At 47.9% G+C, this 19,915-nt stretch overlaps 1 protein-coding gene across 1 annotated transcript in view; it reads left to right on the plus strand.

Annotated features, from left to right (window-relative positions):
- The first annotated feature begins 15,779 nt into the window (after nucleotides 1–15,779).
- ADA2 (adenosine deaminase 2) overlaps nucleotides 15,780–19,915 on the plus strand; it is a 47,229-nt gene continuing 43,093 nt past the window's right edge. The window contains exons 1-2 of the mRNA XM_060191466.1: nucleotides 15,780–15,938; nucleotides 18,178–18,342. The gene's annotated coding sequence lies outside the window, so the exon portion shown is untranslated. The remainder of the gene's footprint in view (nucleotides 15,939–18,177; nucleotides 18,343–19,915) is intronic.

Genomic DNA, 19,915 nt, shown 5'->3' on the forward strand with positions numbered 1-19,915 from the left:
ATCTGTCTCCTGCACTGCTCCAACCCCCTTCCGGGGGAAAAATTATTTGAGCACCTGTGCGGGGTTGCTGGGTGGTGAGGAACCTGCTGGAATTCCCAGACTTCTGTGCACAAGGACCAGGGTTGGAGCCCTGTTCGTTCCCCACCTGTATGGGGAGGAGAGTTAAGGCAGGTCTGTGGGAGTCTCTCTTTCTCTCCATGTCTCTATCTCACCCCTTCCTCTCAATTTCTCATTGAACTTTAAAGTCAGAGAGAAATAACAAATGGGAGGTTGTTAGGTGGTGGGAGGGGGTGAGCCATCAGCATCCCTGGCTTCCTAGTGCTGGCACAGAGCCTCAGCAATCCACCTAGTGGTAACCAAACTAGAAAAGGGGGCAGGGGTAGATAACAAATGGTGATGCAAAGACACTCTCATGCTTGAGGCTCAGAAGTGCCATGTTCAATGCCTGAAACACCAGAAACCAGAACTTAGCAGTGCTGTGGTAAAAAATAATGATGATAATAAAAATAAATAAATAAATATTTTTAAAAGATTTGTTGGGGGCTGTGCAGTAGCGCAGCAGGTTAAGCGCACATGGTGCAAAGCACAAGCATGGGCATAAGGATCCCCACTTGCAAGGGATGGGTCACTTAGCGAGCAATGAAGCAGGTCTGCAGGTGTTTAGCTTTCTCTCCCTCTCTCTGTCTTCCCCTCCTCTCTAGATTTCCCTCTGTCCTGTCCAACAACAACAACAACAGCAATGAGGACAACAACAACAAGGGCAACAGAAATGGGAAACATGGCCTCCAGGAGCAGTGGATTTGTAGTTTATCACTGTGCCCCAGTGATAACCCTGGAGGTAAAACAAAACAAAACAAAACAAAACTGTATATGGGAGTAGAGGAGATAGCATAATGGTTATGCAAAATGACTTTCCTTCCTGAGGCTTCAAAATCCTAAATTCAATCCCCCTCCCCGCCACCCCGCACCACCATAAAACAGAGCTGAACAGTGCTCTGATCTCTCTATATATCCCTCTCATTAAAATAAAATCTTAAAAAATATATTTGTGGGCCTGGGGGATGGAACACCTGGTTGAGTGCACACATTACAGTGCACAAGGACCCAGGTTCAAGCCCCTGGTCCCCACGTACAGGAGGAAAGCTTCAAGAGTGGTGAAGCAAGGCTGCAGGTGTCTCTCTGTCTCTCTCCTCTATCCCCCATTCCTATCAATTTCATCAATTTCTGGATGTTTCTAGCCAATAAATAAAGACAATTTTAAAAAAAGAAAAAGTATATATTCCATCTGATCAGAAACATATTATATGTATGTAATTTCTCTCTGTCCTAGCCAATAAAGTGGAAAAAGTGGCCGCCAGGAGCAGTGCATTCGTAGTACAGGTACTGAGCCCCAGCAATAACCCTGGAGGCAAAAGAAAAAAACAAACTTGATTTTTTTCCACATAAAATATGTCAAGGAGAATGTTTTTCACTAATATTTAAAGTTGTCTTATTTTTACAAATCACTATGTAATTTCAACATATGGATGTAGGACCATTTGCCTAACCCCACAGACTATCACACGACTTGCTTTTTACAATTTTCTGTTACAATGACTTTAAAAGCATTCTGGTACTCACATCTTTTTGCAGACACCTAAGTATATCGGCAGATAAACACTTAGAAGTATATCCTTTTGTGTCGATGTTTTGGCATTAGTGACATACATTCATTCAGTTCTGCAACCTAAATATTTCCCATTGAATCTTCCAAGAGAGTAAACGTCTTCTATTTTTCTGGACCCAAAGGCCCTTGCGGAACCCCATTCTCAACTTGCAGAGGGAGGAGAGGTGAGGCAGGTCTGGATGGGTCTAACTTTCTCTCCACATCTCTATCTTACCCCTCCCTCTCAATTTCTCAGTGGACTTTGAACTCAGAGTTAAACAACAAATGGGAGGGTGTTGGAGAGGGGATGGGAAGCCACAAGCAAGCCTGGCTTCCTAGTGCTGGCACAGAGCCTCAGCAATCAACCTAGTGCTATCCAAACTAGAAAAGGGGGTGGAGACAGATACCAAAATGGTGATGCAAAGACAATCTCATGTCTGAGCCTCTGAAGTACCAGGTTTAATCCCCAGCACCAGCATAAGCCAGAGCTGATCAGTGCTCTAGTTAAAAAAAAAAAAAAGGAAAAATAGAAGAAAGAATGGAAAGGGGAAATAAAGTACAAACAATGGCATAGTGTACCAAAGAAGACTCCAGGGTGGGGTTCAAGGTTCAAGTCCTAGAATGTGATGACAGAGGAGGACCTAGAAGGAGTTTGTTATATAGAAAACTGAGGTTGGGAGTAGATAGCATAATGGATATGCAAACAGACCCATATGCCTGTGGGTCCAAAGTCCTAGGTTCAATGCCCCACACCACTAGAAACCAGAGCTGATCAGTGCTCTTGTAAATAATAATCATAATAAATATAAATACAAAATTAAATGTTAAAAAAAGAAAACTGAGATATATACAGACTGTTATATTTTGCTGTCAACTCTAAGCCATTAATGCCCCAATAAAAAAATTAGAATAATATTTGACAAAAAAGACAGTAAAAGGGCAATGGGTAATAATTTAAAAAATAGTACAAACAAGAAGAGATAATGGAATAGATAAAAAAAAAAAAAAAAAAAAAGGAGGAGTAAAGCACATATGCAGGAACCCTCACAGGTCCTGCTGGGAATTGAACTGGTAGAATGAAAGAAAAGACTAGGCTGGTGCTTGTCATTGGGCTAGCAAGCAGAGAGTGTGTCAGAGTTTCCAGGCTGTGCACAGTGCCTGGGGTCAGGGTGGAGGTCACACTAGCAGGAATCCTTCATGGGGGTTCATTCCTTTGGGGCTGTTGACCCAGGAAGCTCTGAGCAGCGCCCCCTCACGTTGATACAAAGGTCTCTGGTGTCCCAGGAGGTGTGTCAGTGCACAGGGCCTTAAATGGTGAGGTCTGAGTTCCTCTGACATTGGTCTGAGCAAGAATTTCTCCCTCTCTCTCTGTCTGTCTCTATGTCTCTCTCTCTCCCCCTGTTGGTGTGTGATAGGTAATAAATAACATCTTGAAAATGTTACATCCTAATTTGATGCCATTTTGAAAGAAAATCAGAGAGAGATGGAAATCATGTTGGCTTGGAGATTGCTCAGTGCTAGGAAAATGGAAAATCCGTACAGCAGGAACAGAGTTTTGGGCAGTACAAGGGGACTTGTGTCAAGGTCTCCTCTTTGTCCAGGGAGCTGGAGAGTTTGCATTTGCCATGCTGCACAAGAAGTCACTCTTTTTTTTCTACAAGGGGAAAACAGGTTTGTGTATTTAGCCAAGTAAGTCAAGAGGGGGGCAGATCACAGCAGATGGGCCTGGGAAGGGCAGGAAATGGAACTAGGGCTCTCAGGTTTAAGCATCACTGTCCTGCATTGAGTCATATGGCAGGCTGCTCCATTCTGGGCCTGAATCAACAGTCTGTGGGCTCCTGTTGAAAGAAGCCCTTGGGGGCCAGGCAGATAGCTTAATGGTTATGTCCAAGGCTTTCATACCTGAGGTTTCAAGGCTTCAGGCTGAATGTCCAGCTCTCCAGCTTAAGTCTGAGCTGAGCAGTGCTCTGCTCTCACTCTCTGATACACACACACACACACACACACACATTTATTTATGTATATTTATTTTTTATTTTTATTTATTGATTTAATTAATTAATTTCACCAGAGCTTTGCTCAGTCCTGAGTCATGGTGTTGCAGGAAATTAAGAGCTTCAGGTAGGAGAGTCTCTTTGCATCAGCATTATGATATCTACCCCTGCCCATCTCCCTCTCTCTGTATTTTTCTGTATCTCTAGCTCTCATCACTAAATATAACCATAAATACAATGTGATAAAATATTAAGTAAATAAAGAGAGCTTGGGCAGAAGTGACTGCCTAGTAATTATCATCTTTCTGTCTTTTTTACTTATCATTACTAAAGATATTTTAAAAGCAAAGAAAAATATTTTAAATTAAGTCCTTGGGCTGGGAGACAGCTTATTAGCTAGCACCATTCTCTCTCTCTCTCTCTCTCTCTCTCTCTCTCTTTCTCTCTCCATAGCTAAAATATAACAATACAATAAAATATATAAAATAAGGCCTTGTGCTTAGGAGCTTAGGAGTTCTGCCGAAGACTTTCATGCCTGTGGCTTCAAGAACCCAGTTTCAATCCCTGACACCACCATTATCTTGAGCTGACAGTGCTCTGGTGTTTCTCTGTCTGCTTTTCTCCCTGGTTCTGTGTCAGGAAAAGAAACAAAGACAATTTTGGGAGAAATACAGGAGCCCTTTGGTTGGCTCTAGTCTCCCATAAGGTGCATTCTGCTGTGTGTCCACAAGGTGGCAATATAACACAGCAGCGCCCTACTGGGCCTTGCTCCCACTGCACTGCCCTTTGATCTGGACTAGTTGTTGGCTTTGGGCAGTGTGTTTGCAGTCTGTTCCCAGGATCTGTTCTTGGAAGCTTGCTACCTAGGAAATACAAAGAGGCAGGAGACAGGGTTCACTGAGCAGACCACCAGGCTTGTGAAGCCGAGGTGCTAGGTTCCCTGGCATGGTGGGGTGTCCACAGAGACTGAAGGGCCCTGGAGCTCTGCCTTTGCTCCCACTGTGTCTGTGCCACGAGTCAGTCCTCTTCTGTCTCCTGCACTGCTCCAACCCCCTTGCAGGAAATAAGTAATTTGAGCAGCTGCGCTGGGCTGCTGGGCTGTAAGGAACCCACTGGAGTTCCCAGACGTCTGTGCACAAGGGCCAGGGTTGGACCTCGTTCCCCACCTGCAGAGGGAGGAGAGGTGAGGCCGGTCTGCATGAGTCTCACTTTCTCTCCATGTCTCTATCTCACCCCTTCCTCTCAATTTCTCAGTGGACTTTCAAATCAGAAAGAAAGAAAAAATGAGAGGGTGTTGGGGAGGGGGTAGGGAAGCCACGGGCCACCCTGGCTTCCTAGTGCTGGCACAGAGCCTCAGCAATCCACCTAGTGGTGTCCAAACTAGAAAAGGGGGCAGGGGAAGATACCAGAATGGTGATGCAAAGACACTCTCACGCCTGAGACTCTGAAGTCGCAGGTTTAATCCCCAGTACCAGCATAAGCTAGAGCTGATCAATGCTCTGGTTAAAAAAATAATAAAATAAAAATAAAAATAAAGAGGAAAAATAGAAGAAAGAATGGAAAGGGGGGATAAAGTACAAACAGTGGCATATTGTACCAAAGGAGAAGACTCCATGGTGGGGTTCAGGGTTCAGGTCCTGGAACGTGATGGCAGAGGAGGAACTAGAAGGGGTTTAATTGTCATAGAGAAAACTAAGGGTAGTGATCTGGGAGGCGGCACAATGGATAAAGCACTGGACTCTCAAGCCTGAGGTCCTGAGTTCAACCCCAGGCAGCACATGTATTGGTGTGATGTCACTGAAGGAAGCTTCTCTGCTATGGGCTCTTACACATTCTGTCTACCTCTCTTTTGATCTGAAATCAAGCAAGCAAACACAAACAGCTGACAGTGCACCCCACCCCCATCCCAGAACACTTTAGTTTGGTGAAATACACAGTATTTATGAGGTTCTCTCTCTCTCTCTCTCTCTCTCTCTCTCTCTCTCTCTCTCTCCTTGTCTTTCTCATATTGCTAAATTAACAAACAGATAAATAAAGCACTGGTGAGGTGGCTCAGTGACAGAGCCAAGAACTCAGAAGTGTAAGGTCCCAAGTTTGATATCAGGCTGTGCTTATATTAAAGTAGTACTCGTTTTTCCCCCCTTTTGTTGCCCTTGCTGTTTATGGTCATTGTTGTGGTGAAGCAGGACTATAGGTGCATCTGAGTCTCTCCCTCTCTATCTTCTCCTCCCTTCTCAATTTCTCTGATTCTATCCAATAATAAATAAATAAATAAAAAGATTTAAAACAATAAAAATGGAAACAACCCTAGCTCACTTGGACAGTGCTCTAAGCTGCTCTGCCATGTTCATGACCCAGCTTTGAGCTCAGCCCTCTCCTCACTGCAGGAAGTTTCTCTGCTGTGGGCTCCTACACATTCTGTCTGCCTCTTTGTTTTGATCTGAAAACAAGCAAACAAGCAAACAGCTCACAGTACAGATAAACAAAAGCCCCCACCGACATAGACACTTCTCAGTCTTAGCATTTTCTTTTTCTTTCCTTACACGTTGGAGTGTTTGCAGGAAAGACTCACACCCTCTGAGCATACCGACACCCCTTCCCTTCCTGATGGAAACTTTGGGGCAGTGCCAACAAAGCTACAGCAAGACGCGGACAAAGTGTCTGTAGGCCCAATTAAAGCTTGTGATCCTTAATAACAGGCCCCAGTAGCTCAGGGACCAAGATTGATTCATCAGAAGTAGAGGCCTTCAGAAGATGAAATGTCACTTTGTGTCTCTTCTAGACATTTGGCCTTTGGAGTTGCTACTGGGCTGTTATCTGAACAAGCACAGGGAAAGAAAAAAGAAAAAGCAAGCAAGCAATTAACCGGTTCCAAGAGGATGATCAAAAGCTAGAAGCAGAAGCCAGCTCACCTTCTTCACGGCGGAGACTAAGACTCAGAAGCTCCACCTTACGCTCCAGCTTCTCACTTTGAAGCCATGTCAGCCCGGGCCTGCAGGTGTCGTTCCCCGCAAACATCACAGATTCAGTGGCTCAGAAATGGGGGAGCTTTACTCCTCCTGTTGCTGAGCTGGCAAGTCCAGGAGCAAGGTGCTGCAGACTGAGTACTTGTCCTGACTCTCAGGTAGCTGTCTCCTCACCTGTTCTCACTTGGCAGGAGATGAGCAATTGCTGCTGGTCTCCGTTCATGTGAAGGGTACTAATCCCATTTGTGAGGGCTGCATCCTTGTGATCTAATGATACCTCTCCAAGCTCCCTCCTCCTAACGCCAGACCCAGGGGTTGGGATTTTAGCCTGTGATTCTGGTAAGCCAAGTACACCCAAAAACCCTAATTCTGTAAAGCTGTACAAAATACTCTCCCCTCCCTCTCTCCCTCCCTCCCTTCCTTCCTCCCTTCCTTCCTTCCTTCCTTCCTCCCTTCTTTTCTTCCTTTCTTTCTTCCCCTCTTTCTTTCTTTTTGGTATTATCTGTACTTATTTATTGGGTAGAGACAGAGACAGCCGGAAATTGAAAGGGAAGGTGGTGATAGAGAGGGAGGGACAGAGAGACACCTGCAGCACTGCTTCACCACTCACAAAGCTTTAGGTAGGGACCAGGGGCTCAAACCTGTGTCCTTGTGCATTATAACATGTGCACAACTAGGTGTGCCATTACCCAGCCTCAATACTCCCCCTTTTCTTTTTTTATATTTATTTATTTTCCCTTTTGTTGCCCTTGTTGTTGTTGTTGTTTTATTATTGTAGTTATTATTGATGTTGTTATTGATGTCATTGTTGTTGGATAGGACAGAGAGAAATGGAGAGAGGAGGGGAAGACAGAGAGGAGGAGAGAAAGATAGACACCTGCACACCTGCTTCACCGCCTGTGAAGCGACTCCCCTGCAGGTGGGGATCCGCGGGCTGGAACCAGGATCCTTACACAGGTCCTTGCACTTCTCACCACGTGTGCTTAATCCACTGCGCTACCACCAGACTCCTGACATAATCATTTTTAATAGCTCAGTAGTATTTCACTGTGTATGCAGAACACAACTTTTTTTTTTTTTGTCTCCAGGGTTATCACTGGAGCTCAGTGCCTGCGCTACAAATCCACTGCTCCTGGAGGCCATTTTTCCACTCTGTTGTTATAGTTGTTATTGCTATTATTGTTGTTGGTTAGGACAGAAAGAAATCAAGAAGACAGAGATGATGAGAGAAAGACAGACACCAGCAAACCTGATTCACCGCTTGTGAAGCAATACCCTTGCAGGTGGGAAACCAGGGGCTCAAACCAGGATCAAATCTTAGGCAGGTCCTAGTACTTCTCACCATGTGCCTTAACCTGCTATGCTACTGCCTGCCCCCCAGAACACAGCTTTTTACCAATCATCCATCTGTCGGTGGGCATGTGAGTTGCTCCAAGTTGGGGCTGTCACAAACAGGGCTTCTGCAAACACAGGTGTGCACAGATCTCTTTAGACGGTGTCTGTTTCCTCTGCATCAGTCCCCTCTTCCACATGACTTTGGTGTCATGTCCTGGGTCCTGTGTGGTATGCCATATAGGTTTTTCCTAAGGACCTGCAGTCTCACCCTTTTAAGTTTAATCACAGGTGTTATTAGGCCCAATGCTTTGAACTTCTCCTACCTGCATGTATGTTACAGAATAAGTCACAGGCCATGAATTTTAAACTACCACCCCCAGCAAAAACAAACAAACAAACAAACAAACAAACAAAAAACAGCCAAGGGGCCAGGTGATGGCGCACCTGGTGTTAAGCACTGGCATTACAGTGCGAAAGGACCCAGGTTCAAGCCCCTGGTCCCCACCTGCAGGGGAGAAGCTTCACAAGTGGTGAAGCAGGGCTGCAGTTATCTCTCTCTCTCTCTATCTATCTTCCCCTCCCCTCTCAGATTCTGTCTTTATTCAATAATAAATGAATAAAAATATTTAAAAAATAAAGAAAATCTTTAAAAAAAAAAAACCCTCTATCAGGGGATTTAGGTGATGGCACACCGGGTTAAGCACACATAGTACTAAGCACAAGGACCCACACAAGGACCCAGGTTCAAGCCTCTGGTCCCCACCTGCAGGGGAGAAGGTTCGTGAGTGGTGAAACAGGGCTGCAGGTGTCTCTCTGTCTCTTTATCTCCTCTTCCTCCTCAATTTCTCTCTGCCTTTATCCAATAATAAATAAATAGATTAAAAGTCAAACACACAAATACCACCATGCTTCTTTTCCTGAAAGCGAATTCCTGGGGCGGGAATCCTCTGAACACCAAAACATCCCCTCCCCTGATAGCTTTCCTATTGTTTATGCTTTGTGCCATGTACACTTAACCCACTGCACTACCACCTAACCTCCCTAAGCTTTCCTATTTTTTAAAAAAGAATTTATTTATTTATGATAAAGATAGGCAGAGAAAGAACCAGACATCACTCTGGTACATTGTTGGGAAATTGTTGAGGATATGGTTGAGATTGGTAGGGCTTGACTTGAGAGGACATCTACATAATCATTGTTTTGCCTGAAAGATCCCCACCCATTCCATTCCTTTGATCTATCTTCTTTCTACCCTCAAGGCCCTGTCTGCCTCCAGGGTATTATTATTAATCCTACCAGTTAAAACCCTCAGAACAGTTGCTAAGGAAGTTCCTACCTTTCTAGCCCCTTCCATGTTTCTTTGCCCCTTTCCTAACAATGTTTGGTGTTGTCAAGCCACTTTCCTTTCTGTCTTATCTCTTCCGTGTCCTGACCAGGAGGAGGGCGGTGTGCAGACCGAAAGGCTGATGCAGGCCATTGCGGTTTGCGCCACGTGGCTTAACCAGGTGTACTACCGCCTGACTCTGGGGAGTTTGGATGAATAAAGATTTTCTATTGCTTTGCTGTCACGACCTTAGTTCCTGGGTCATCTCTCTCCCACGCGTGACGCTAGCCCAACAGTACATGTGCTGCTGGGGATTGAACTCAGGACTTCATGGTTGAGAATCTAGTACTTTATCCACTGCGCCACCTCCTGGAACACACTTTGCTATACTTTTTTTTTAAATTTCTTTTTGGGGGAATTAATGTTTTACATTCGACAGTAAATATAGTAGTTTCTACATGCATAACATTTGCCAGTTTTCCATATAACAATACAACCCCCACTAGGTCCTCCGTCATCCTTCTTGGACCTGTATTCTCCCCCTCCCCACCCACCCCAGAGTCTTTTACTTTGGTGCAATACTTTCCTTTCCTATTCTTTATCCCTCTGGGAGCATGGACCAAGGGTCATTATGGGGTGCAGAAGATGGAAGGTTTGGCTTCTGTAATTGATTTCCTGCTGAACATGGGCATTGACAGGTCAATCCATACTCCCAGCCTGTCTTTCTCTGTTGGGGTCTCTGACGGGGTGATCTCTAGGGGAAAGGTAATGGACCTGTTCTTTCTTGCTCGCGACAGGGGAAGACACGAAGTAAAAGACACTGGGGAGACCTGCAGCGTGCTCAGATCTCAGATCTCGTTTATTAGCAGGTGGGCAAGGTTTAAGTAGAAAGCCAAATAAATAACATTATTCAAATTTGTCAGAAATTACAGGTCTCTTAAAGGTTGGCTTGCCCCTATGGTAGGGGGCTGGTATGACAAGAGCTGATGCAGATACACAAAGGTCAAGATAATTAGTCTCCTGATGCAGGTATTTAATTACCCAAAGGCTTTTGAGGGGAGGAGAGGGGTTGAACCAGTTAAGGCAAGATAGAGAGAAGATAAGCAAGGTTGGATGCAAATTGAGGACATCAAAGGGCACTGCTAGGAATGTGTGATAAGGTGTGTTCTCCTCTGTGAACTTTGCATAAGTGGTCATGTGGCCTGCAGTTAATGGGGAGAAGTATTGGGGTTTCTGTGGGCCTGAGAGTTAAGAAGGAAAGAACTAAGTCTGAGTTTCTCCCCTTTTGCTCACCTCGGTTGAGAGAGACTAACCAAGAGGGTATCTTCTCAGACCTTCATCCAAGGATGGGGAGTTCTCCCTAAGCTCTAGCAAGCTTACACATAGTCCTAACATTTCTCTTTCCCTAGTGGGGCAGAGCTCTGGGGAAGCAGGGTTCCAGGACACATTGGTGGGGTTGACTGCCCAGGGAAGTCCAGTTGGCATCATGGTAGCATCTGGAACCTTTGTGAGTGGTGAAGCAGGGCTGCAGATGTCTCTCTGTCTCTCTCCCTCTCTATTTCCTCTTACCTCTTGATTTCAACTTCTGTAAGATAACAGAAGTATGATTCTACAAAGTCCTGACCACCAGAGGTGTGTGTCCCATCCCCTCCATTGAAAGCTTTCCGTGTGTGTGTGTGTGTGTGTGTGTGTGTGTGTGTGTCCAGGGTTATTGTTGGGGCTTAGTGCCTGCATTATGAATCCACTGCTCCTGGAGGACATTTTTTCACCATTTTATCAGATAGGACAGAGAGAAATTGAGAGGGATGGGTAAGATAGAGAGGCGGAGAGGAAGATAGACACCTGCAGACTTGCTTCACCACTTGTGAAGCTTCCCCCTGGAGGTGGGAAGCTGGAGGCTCGAACCGGGGTCCTTGCGCTACCATGTGCACTTAACTTGGTGCACTACCACTGCCCCCACCAAAGCTTTCCTATTCTTTACCCCTCTAGGAGTATGGCCCCAAATTTTTTATGGGGAGCAGAAGATGGAAGGTCTGGCTCCTGTAATCGCTTCTCTGCTGGACATGAGCATTGGTGCACTGCAACACATGTACTCAACTAGGTATGCCACCACCAGGCCCTCTATATCTCTCTGTTCCTCCCTTCCTTCCTTCCTCCCTCCCTCCTTCACTTCCTCTTTCTTCCTTCCTCTTTTTCTTCCTCTCTTTCTTTCTCCCTTTCTTCCTTTCTATAGCTGCTTGTGTTATGGCTGTAGTTTGGTGTCAGCATTACAAATCCACTGCTCCCCGTGGCCATATAAAAGTATTCTGGGGGGGGGGGGGAGTCAGGTAGTAGCACAGCCGGTTAAGTGCATGTGGTGAAATGCAAGGACCAGTGTAAGGATCCCAGTTCCAGCCCCTCCGCTTCACCTGCAGGGGAGTCGCTTCACAGGCGGTGAAGCAGGTGTCTATCTTTCTCTCTCCCTCTCTGTCTTCCCGTCCTCTTTCCATTTCTCTCTGTCCTATTCAACAACGATGACATCAATAACAACAACAACTACAATAATAAAACAGCAAGGGCAACATAGGGAAAATAAATAAGTAAATAAATTTGGAAGGGGAGTTGGGTGGTAGCTCAGTGGGTTAAGTGCAGGTGGCACAAAGCACAAGGACCAGCATAAGGATCCCTGTTGAAGCCCCCGGCTCCCCACCTGCAGGGGAGTCACTTCACAAGTGGTGAAGCAGGCCTACAGGTGTCTATCTTTCTCTCCCCCTCTCTGTCTTCCCCTCCTACTCCATATCTCTCTGTCCTATCCAACAATGATGACATCAGTAACATCAATAACAACAACAATAATAACTACAACAATAAAACAACAAGGGCAACAAAAAGGAATAAATAAATATTAAGAAAAAACTTTTTTGGTGGTGTATCGCACCAGAGTAAAAGACTCTGGGGTAGGTGTGGGGGAGAGTACAAGTCCTGGAACATGATGGCAGAGGACCGAGTGGGAGTTGTATTGTTATGTGGAAAACTGAGAAATGTTATACATGTACAAACTATTTATGTATTTATATATGTATGTATTGTCAACTATAAACATTAATCCCCCAATAAAGGGGGAAATATTTTTTTTGGAGGAGAGTGGGCGACCGAGCAGTAGTGCACTGGGTTAATAGACATGGTGTGAAGTGCAAGGACTTGCGCAAGGAACCTTGTATGAGTCCCCGGCTCCCCACCTGCAGGGGAGTTGCTTCACAAGCTGTGAAGCAGATCTGCAGGTGTCTATCTTTCTATCCCCCTCTCTATCTCCCCCTCTCAATTCTCTCTGTCCTATCTAACAAAAAGAAAGAAAGAAAGAAAGAAAGAAAGAAAGAAAGAAAGAAAGAAAGGAAGGAAGCAAGCAAAGGAGGAAGGAAGGAAAAATGGCCACCAGGAGCAGTGGATTCTTTTTTATTTTTTAAGTGCTTTTTAAAATTTTTTTTTAATATTTATTTTTCCTTTTGTTGCCCTTTTATTGTTGCTGTAGTTATTATTGATGTCATCGTTGTTGGATAGGACAGAGAGAAATGGAGAGAGGAGGGGAAGACAGAGAGGGGGACAGAAATATAGACACCTGTAGACCTGCTTCACCGTCTGTGAAGCGACTCCCCTGCAGGTAGGGAGCTGGGGCTTGAACCGGGATCCTTATGCCAGTCCTTGCGCTTTGTGCCATGTGTGTTTGACTCGCTGTGCTACTGCCCAACTCCCAGGAGCAGTGGATTCTAGTGCTGGCACCAAGCCCAGCAACAACCCTGGAGGCAAAAAAAGAAGAAAAAAGGGAAAAGGGCCATGGACTGGCAGAGGCTGGCCGAGTGCTAAGTCAGCCCTGTGCTGAGTGCTTCCTGGGGTCTGGTGCACTTGCTTCACCTGCAGCTCTGTGAGGCTGGGTGCCCAATACCCATGAGTGATGGGGCAGTGTGGAGTGGGGTGGGGGGCGGAAGAGAGCAGCAGGCAGAGAGGCTGGTGAGGTTGTCACACACCACACCTGGATGTTGTGTCAGGCCTCTGTGAAGCTGGGGTCCAGGCTGCAACGGAGAGGCCGTTATGGTGCACTGTCTGCTGGGAGCGGACTCTTTCCAATGCTGTTGCCCTTCTTTTTGGTTTTCCACAGCCCTGGGCCAGAGGAGAAGCTGTGGGACTAGGAGCCTGGGGTAGGTGGAGGGAGACAGAGGGTGGAGACCAAAGGCCTGGAGGAGGGGAGGGGCAAACAGTGAGGAGAGTGGAGACTTCAGGGAGGAATTAGCCCAGATGTGCTCACGGAAGGCAGCCTTCCTGGCAGGAGAGGGAGAGAAAGCAGGCTTGAGGAGATGACTCAGGGCCTGAGGAAAGGGGAGGGCTGGTGTGGAGGAAGGCCAGCTCAGGCCTGAGAAGGGGTGTTCAAACTGGTCTGAGTGAAGGGTGTCAAGGGAGCCCCACCACAGTGACTCACCCTCCCCCCCAGGCCAAGAGGTCACCACTGGGTGCGGAGCCTGGGCCTGGGGCAGGGAGTCCAGAGATGCTAAGATCTCAGGGAAAGAGAAATAAAACAGCAGCATGGGGGCAGTGGGAGGACTTCACTTAACCATGCTGGAGGTTTCTAGAAAACCCACCAATATGGAGTCTGATCTACAGCCAGAGAAAAAGAAATGAAGGCTGGAATGGCCTGGCAAGTGGGGCCGTGGAGAAAGCACTGGCCTCTCACACATGAGGTCCAGAGTTCAATCTCTGGCAGCACATGTACCAGGACAATTCTCTGGTTCTTTTTCCCTCTCTCCTTTTATCTCTGTCATTAACAAATAAAAATTTAAAAAATAGAAAGAAAGAAAGAAAGATAGATAGATAGATAGATAAGAGGGAGAAAGAGAGACCAACAGCAACTGCTTCATTGTTCATGAAGCTTTCCCCCTGCAGGTGGGGACTAGGGGCTTGAATCCAGGCCCTTGTGCACTGTAATGTGTGCACTCAGCCAAGTACATCACCACTCAGCCCCAAAAGCATCTATTAAAAATGTTTATTCATTTATTTGGGGGGGTGCAGAGTGCCTCTGTAGCACATTTAATGCTGGGGATTGAACCCAGGAGCTCAGGTTTGAAAGTCCAAGGACTTTTTAATAATAGTTATATTTATTTGTTTATTATTGGCTAGAGACAGAAATTGAGAGGGAAGGAGGAGATAGAGAGGGAGAGAGAAGGGGGCTGGGCAGTTGCACACCTGGTTAAGTGAACATAGTGTTAAGCACAAAGACCAGCACAAGGATCTGGGTCCAGTCCCCAGCTCTCCACCTGCAGGGTGGAAGCTTCACAAGCAGCAAAGCAGGTCTGCTGGTGTCTCTCTTTCTCTCTCCCTCTCTGTCTCCCCTCCTTTCTCAATTTATCTCTGTTCTATCCATTAAAAATGGAAAAAAAAATAGCCTCCAGGAGCAGTGGATTTGTAGTACCAGCACTAAGCCTCAGTGACAACCCTGGAGGCAAAGGGAGAGAGAAAGAGAGAGGGAGAGGGAAAGAGAAGGAGAGGGACAGAGGAGAAGGGAGAGGGAGGGGAAGGAGAGGGGAGGGGGAGAGGGAGAAAGAGAGAGAGACACACACACAGAGACCTGCAACACTGCTTCACCACTCATGAAGCTTTCTCCCTGCAGGTAGGAACCCTGTACTTGAACCTGGGTCCTTGCACTATGTAATGTGAGTGCTTAACCAGGTGCGCCGCTGCCGGGCCCCAGAATCCAAGGCTTTTATCCACTGCTCCACCTTTCAGGCCACACTGCCATCGTGTTTCCTTTTGCGCTTGCCACCTCTGAATGTCCCTCTGCCCACTGCCTCCTACCCTGAGAGGATTGCATGCGTGTGGGCACGTGCACGTGCACGCGCGCGCGCGCACACACACACACACACACACACACACACACACACACACACGCCCAACATTTCCAGACTGCCCCAAGCAAACCCAGCTAGCTTGTGAAACAGAGTGCTGAGTGGACGGGGCTGCCAGGAAGAAGCTGGCACCAAGCTCCTTGTTTGCTCCGGAGGTCAACAGGTGAGGACTGAGGCCCACGGTCACCTGAGGCAAGGCTGACTCAGTTCCCTTGACCACACACACACACACACACACACACACACACACACACACACACACACACACAAACACACACACACGCCCAACATTTCCTGACTGCCCCAAGCAAACCCAGCTAGCTTGTGAAACAAAGTGCTGAGTGGACGGGGCTGCCAGGAAGAAGCTGGCACCAAGCTCCTTGTTTGCTCCGGAGGTCAACAGGTGAGGACTGAGGCCCATGGTCACCTGAGGCAAGGCTGACTCAGTTCCCTTGACCACACACACACACACACACACACACACACACACACACACACACACACACACACGTATCTGGGGTGGCAGCCCATGCCCCAGACTGCAACTGGGCTTGGGAGCCAAAGGCAAGAGGGAGGGTCACAGCGGACAAGTTGAAGGAGCCAGGAGACAGAGGAGAGGTGTGGCTCCCAGGGTGAATCTGCCCCCTTTCCTCTGGGGATGACCTCCTGGAGGGAGCATCTAGTGTTTTCATGCTGCTTTGGAGGGGGGATGCTTGGGGGGTGTTTCTGCCAGGCTCCCCCAGAACCTGGTTGGCAGCCACAGTGAAAGATGTGAGCCCCTCAGCTGGCCTCGTGGAAGGTGATGTCTCCTGTGGGGCACAGGGGGAGCGGTGGGGTGCTCCTAAAATGGAGAAAGGTAGCAGCCAAGAGGCAGTACTGCCAGATGGTGAGAGACAGAGGGAGGGTGGGGGATTGATTCCTGGGTGCCTGGACTAGCCACTTCATTACTTTTTTTTCTGGGGCTTCTGATTTGCTGCACCCTGTTGGTATGCTTCTAGTTCTGCTTCTGTTACATTGCTTGACATTGTGATCTATTTACATGGTCTTTTCTGTTACATTGGTTTGGTCTCACTCCCCCCACCCCCCACCTCTGGGAGATTTGGTTTAGCCTTTGCTAGTTTCAGGCTTCTCTCTTCTCCCCGCCCCCTATCCTACGTACTTCCTGAGTTCCTCTCTGCCGCCTGAAGAGAAAGATGCAGGACAGATGGTGTGGTGATTAGGTGTTGGACTGTTTGCTTGCTCGTGAATAAAGATTAAACTGCGTTCTCAGCTCAGCCGTGTGTTTCTGGTCGTCTGTTACCCGCCCATGAAGCTAGCCCGGCGAAAATGACAACACCCCATGTTTCCAGTCAAACGTTACAGCCTCTTTTTCTACAGAGCCTCTGGCTGGACTCCCAGCAGCCATGGGTGCACCTGCCTGGTCCTCCTACTGTGGCCTTAGGGACTCACTCACCATCAGGGTGGTGGCCATACGGCCTCCTGGGGCAGCACTGGGCTTGTGTTCCCAACTTTCTAGCTCCCTGGAATGTGAATGTCAATGTCTCTCTCTCCTTCTCCCTGTCTCTCTCTCTCTCTCTCTCTTTTCCAGTTCTAGACAGAGGCAGAGAGAAAGAGCCCTGAAGCTCCCTCTAGTGTGGTGAGGGCTGCTCTTGAACCTGGGTTGCACACATAGCAAAGCTATTCTCCCAGCCCCATGGTTTGTTTTCTTTTCTATTTCTTTTTAAATATTTATTTATTTATTTATTCACTTTGTTGCCATTGTTGTTTTATTGTTGTAGTTATTATTGTTGCCATTGTTGTTGAATAGGACAGAGAGAAATGGAGAGAGGAGAGGAAGACAGAGAGGGGGAGAGAAAGACAGACACCTGCAGACCTGCTTCACCGCCTGTGAAGCGACTCCCCTGCAGGTGGGGAGCCGGGGGCTCCAACCGGGATCCTTGAGCTGGTCCTTGCGCTTTGTGCCACCTGTGCTTGACCTGCTGCGCTACTGCCCGACTCCCCACGGTTTGTTTTCTTTGCCTGTTTATGGCAGGTACAAGTAGAGGCTGGCAAAGTAGAGGGTTTCACAGCTCAAACTCAGGTGCAGCCTCTGCCCTTCCTCGGGTACCTGGCCAGTGGGGACAGCCCTAGCGGACTGTGACCCCTACAGCAGAGCAGGAGTGGGGGGGGAAGGGCGCGGCTGGCTGCAGCTCCTGCTATGTAGGAAGACAAGATACAGGCATCGGGAGACCCACCTCCACAGCTGTTCCTTTCCTGCATGGGACTAGAGCTGATCCACTCTGGATCACATACTCACATACGCACAGACACACACAAGAGACTCAGGACATACTCACACACTTAAAAATACAGGCACACACATACACAAAAAATGCACAGACATACAGACTGGAGGGCCAGGTGGTGGCGCACTTGATTGAGCACACATTACAATGTGCAAGGACCCAGGTTCAAATCCCTGGTCCCCACCTGCAGGGGGGAAGCTTCACAAGTGGTGAAGCAGTGTTGCAGGCATCTCTCTGTCTCTTTCCTTCTCTATCACCCCTTCACCTCTCAATTTCTGCCTCTATCCAATAACTAAATAAAAATAATGAAAATATATTTTAAAAAGAGAGACATACAGTGGTCAGGGAGTGGATAAAACATTGGATTCTCAAGCATGAAATCCCAAATTCAATCCCCAGCAGTACATATCTGCTGATGTCTGGTTCTTTCTCTCTCTCTGTCTCCTCCTATCTTTCTCATGAATAAACAAATAAGTTCTTTAAAAGAGAGAGAGAGACATACAGATTCACAGTCATATACACAGACAAAAATACACAGAGACTCACAAAAACATACACACTCAACCATGCACAGACACGCAGACATACAGACTCAGACAGACTTATACACAGAAACACACACACAGAGACAAGCACAAAGATGCAAACACATCACACATGCACAAACACACACGTCCCTGTGCAGAGTGACTTGCTGGTGGAGCTTGCCTGGGGGCTGCCTGGGAAGCAGGACTTGCTTTCACTGTTTGGCCGGTGAGGGACTCACAGCACAACTAGACATTCATTTAGACCCTGCTCCCCTGTGCTCCACTGCCACAGAAACCTCCAGAAACCATGGTGCCCACACAGCGATGCAGCCACAGAAGGGCCCCGATGCCATCCTTTTTTGGGGAGAGAGACCTGGCCCCACAAGAGTCCAGAGGGTAGGCCATAGCCTGGCTGGAAAAGGTAGGTGTGTGGTCCAGAGCTGGGCTCAGAGGTTTGGGGGGAGGCATTCTGGCGCAGGGAAAGAGTGGGGGCAGGGCGAGGTTCAGAGGGAGGAGGTGGGGGCACCCCAGGCGCAGGATCCCACTGTTCTGGTAAACAAGCACAGCAGGGACTCCCTGAGGGCTGGGGCACATGTGCCAGCCTCTCTGCCAGCAGCTGTTCAGAGAGAGACAGAGGTGGGGCAGAAGGAGGGAGGGAGAGGGAGAGAGATGGAGGGGGGGAGAGGAGAAGGAGGGAGAGGAAGAGAGAGAGAGAGAGAGAGAGAGAGAGAGAGAGAGAGAGAGAGAGAGAAAGGAAGAGAGAGAGCCATCTCCCAGCCTCTAGCGCCAGTTCTAGCTCCAGCTCCAGCTCCAAACTCAGGAGATGGGGCTGCCGAGAAGTTCCCCCCCCCCCCAGGGTACTTCCTGGCCTAATTAAGCCTGAGAATAAGCTACTTCTTTGGAGGGAGGGGTGGGGGGATGAAAGCCGGCGGTTTGTGATGGGGGTGTCAGCAACTGTCACACTCTGGAAGGTTCTCTGTTTCTCAGTGCCTCCCACACTGGGTCCAGCACAGACGCTCCCCAGGTGAGCAGGTCAGGTCCTGAGGGCAGCCTCCCACCCACCCCAGGACCCAGGGTGGTGCACTGTTTTCCCGGCCACCTGGGCAGGGTGTCCTGTTTCATGTAGATGCCACCCAGCACTTTGCAGAGGAGGACATCTGAGCCGCACTGTCTTAACCCTTTGGGAGGGCATGTATGGGGCTTGGGGGGGGGTCACTCTCAGTGGGGAGGGGAATACCACCACCCGGTCTGTCCTTTGGGACACACTCAGGGTCTCCAAATGAGGATTTTTCTTTTCTGCCACCAGTGTTATTGCTGGAGCTCAGGGCCTGCATGGCTCCACAGTACTTGTGACCATGTTTTGGGGAGACAGAGAGAAGGAGAGAGGGGGCTGGGCAGTGGTGCAGCGGGTTAAGTGCACATGGTGCAAAGGGCAAGGATCCCGGTTTGAGCCCCCAGCTCCCCACCTGCAGGGGGGAGTTGCTTCACAAGCAATGAAGCAGGTCTGCGGGTATCTATCTTTCTCTCCTCCTCTGTCTTCCCCTCTTCTCTCCATTTCTCTCTGACCTGTCCAACAATAATGACAGCAATAACAACAATAATAATAGCAACGATAAAACAACAAGGGCAACAAAAGGGGAAGAATAACCTCCACTAGCAGTGGATTCACAGGCGGAGCCCCAGCAATAACCCTGGAGGCAAAAAGAGAGAGAGAGAGAGAGAAAGAGAAAAGGACAAGCAATTGCAGCATGGTCCCATCACCCCGGTCCTGGCACCTGGCAACGTGTGTGCTCAGCCAGGTGTGTCAGACCATGGCCACTGTAAAAGGCAGTAGCCTTGAAATTCCCTTTTTATGCAGTTGTTTGTTAAGTGCTTTTAGTATGAGTTGCTTGTAGTATGAGGTGTAAAATTCCTTGCCCCTTGCCCCTTGAATAAGCAGGACCTAATCAGTGAAGGCCACCCATTGTTC

The sequence above is a fragment of the Erinaceus europaeus genome, chromosome 5 (genome assembly GCF_950295315.1).
Source record: "Erinaceus europaeus chromosome 5, mEriEur2.1, whole genome shotgun sequence".
NCBI classification, from domain to species: Eukaryota; Metazoa; Chordata; class Mammalia; order Eulipotyphla; family Erinaceidae; genus Erinaceus; species Erinaceus europaeus.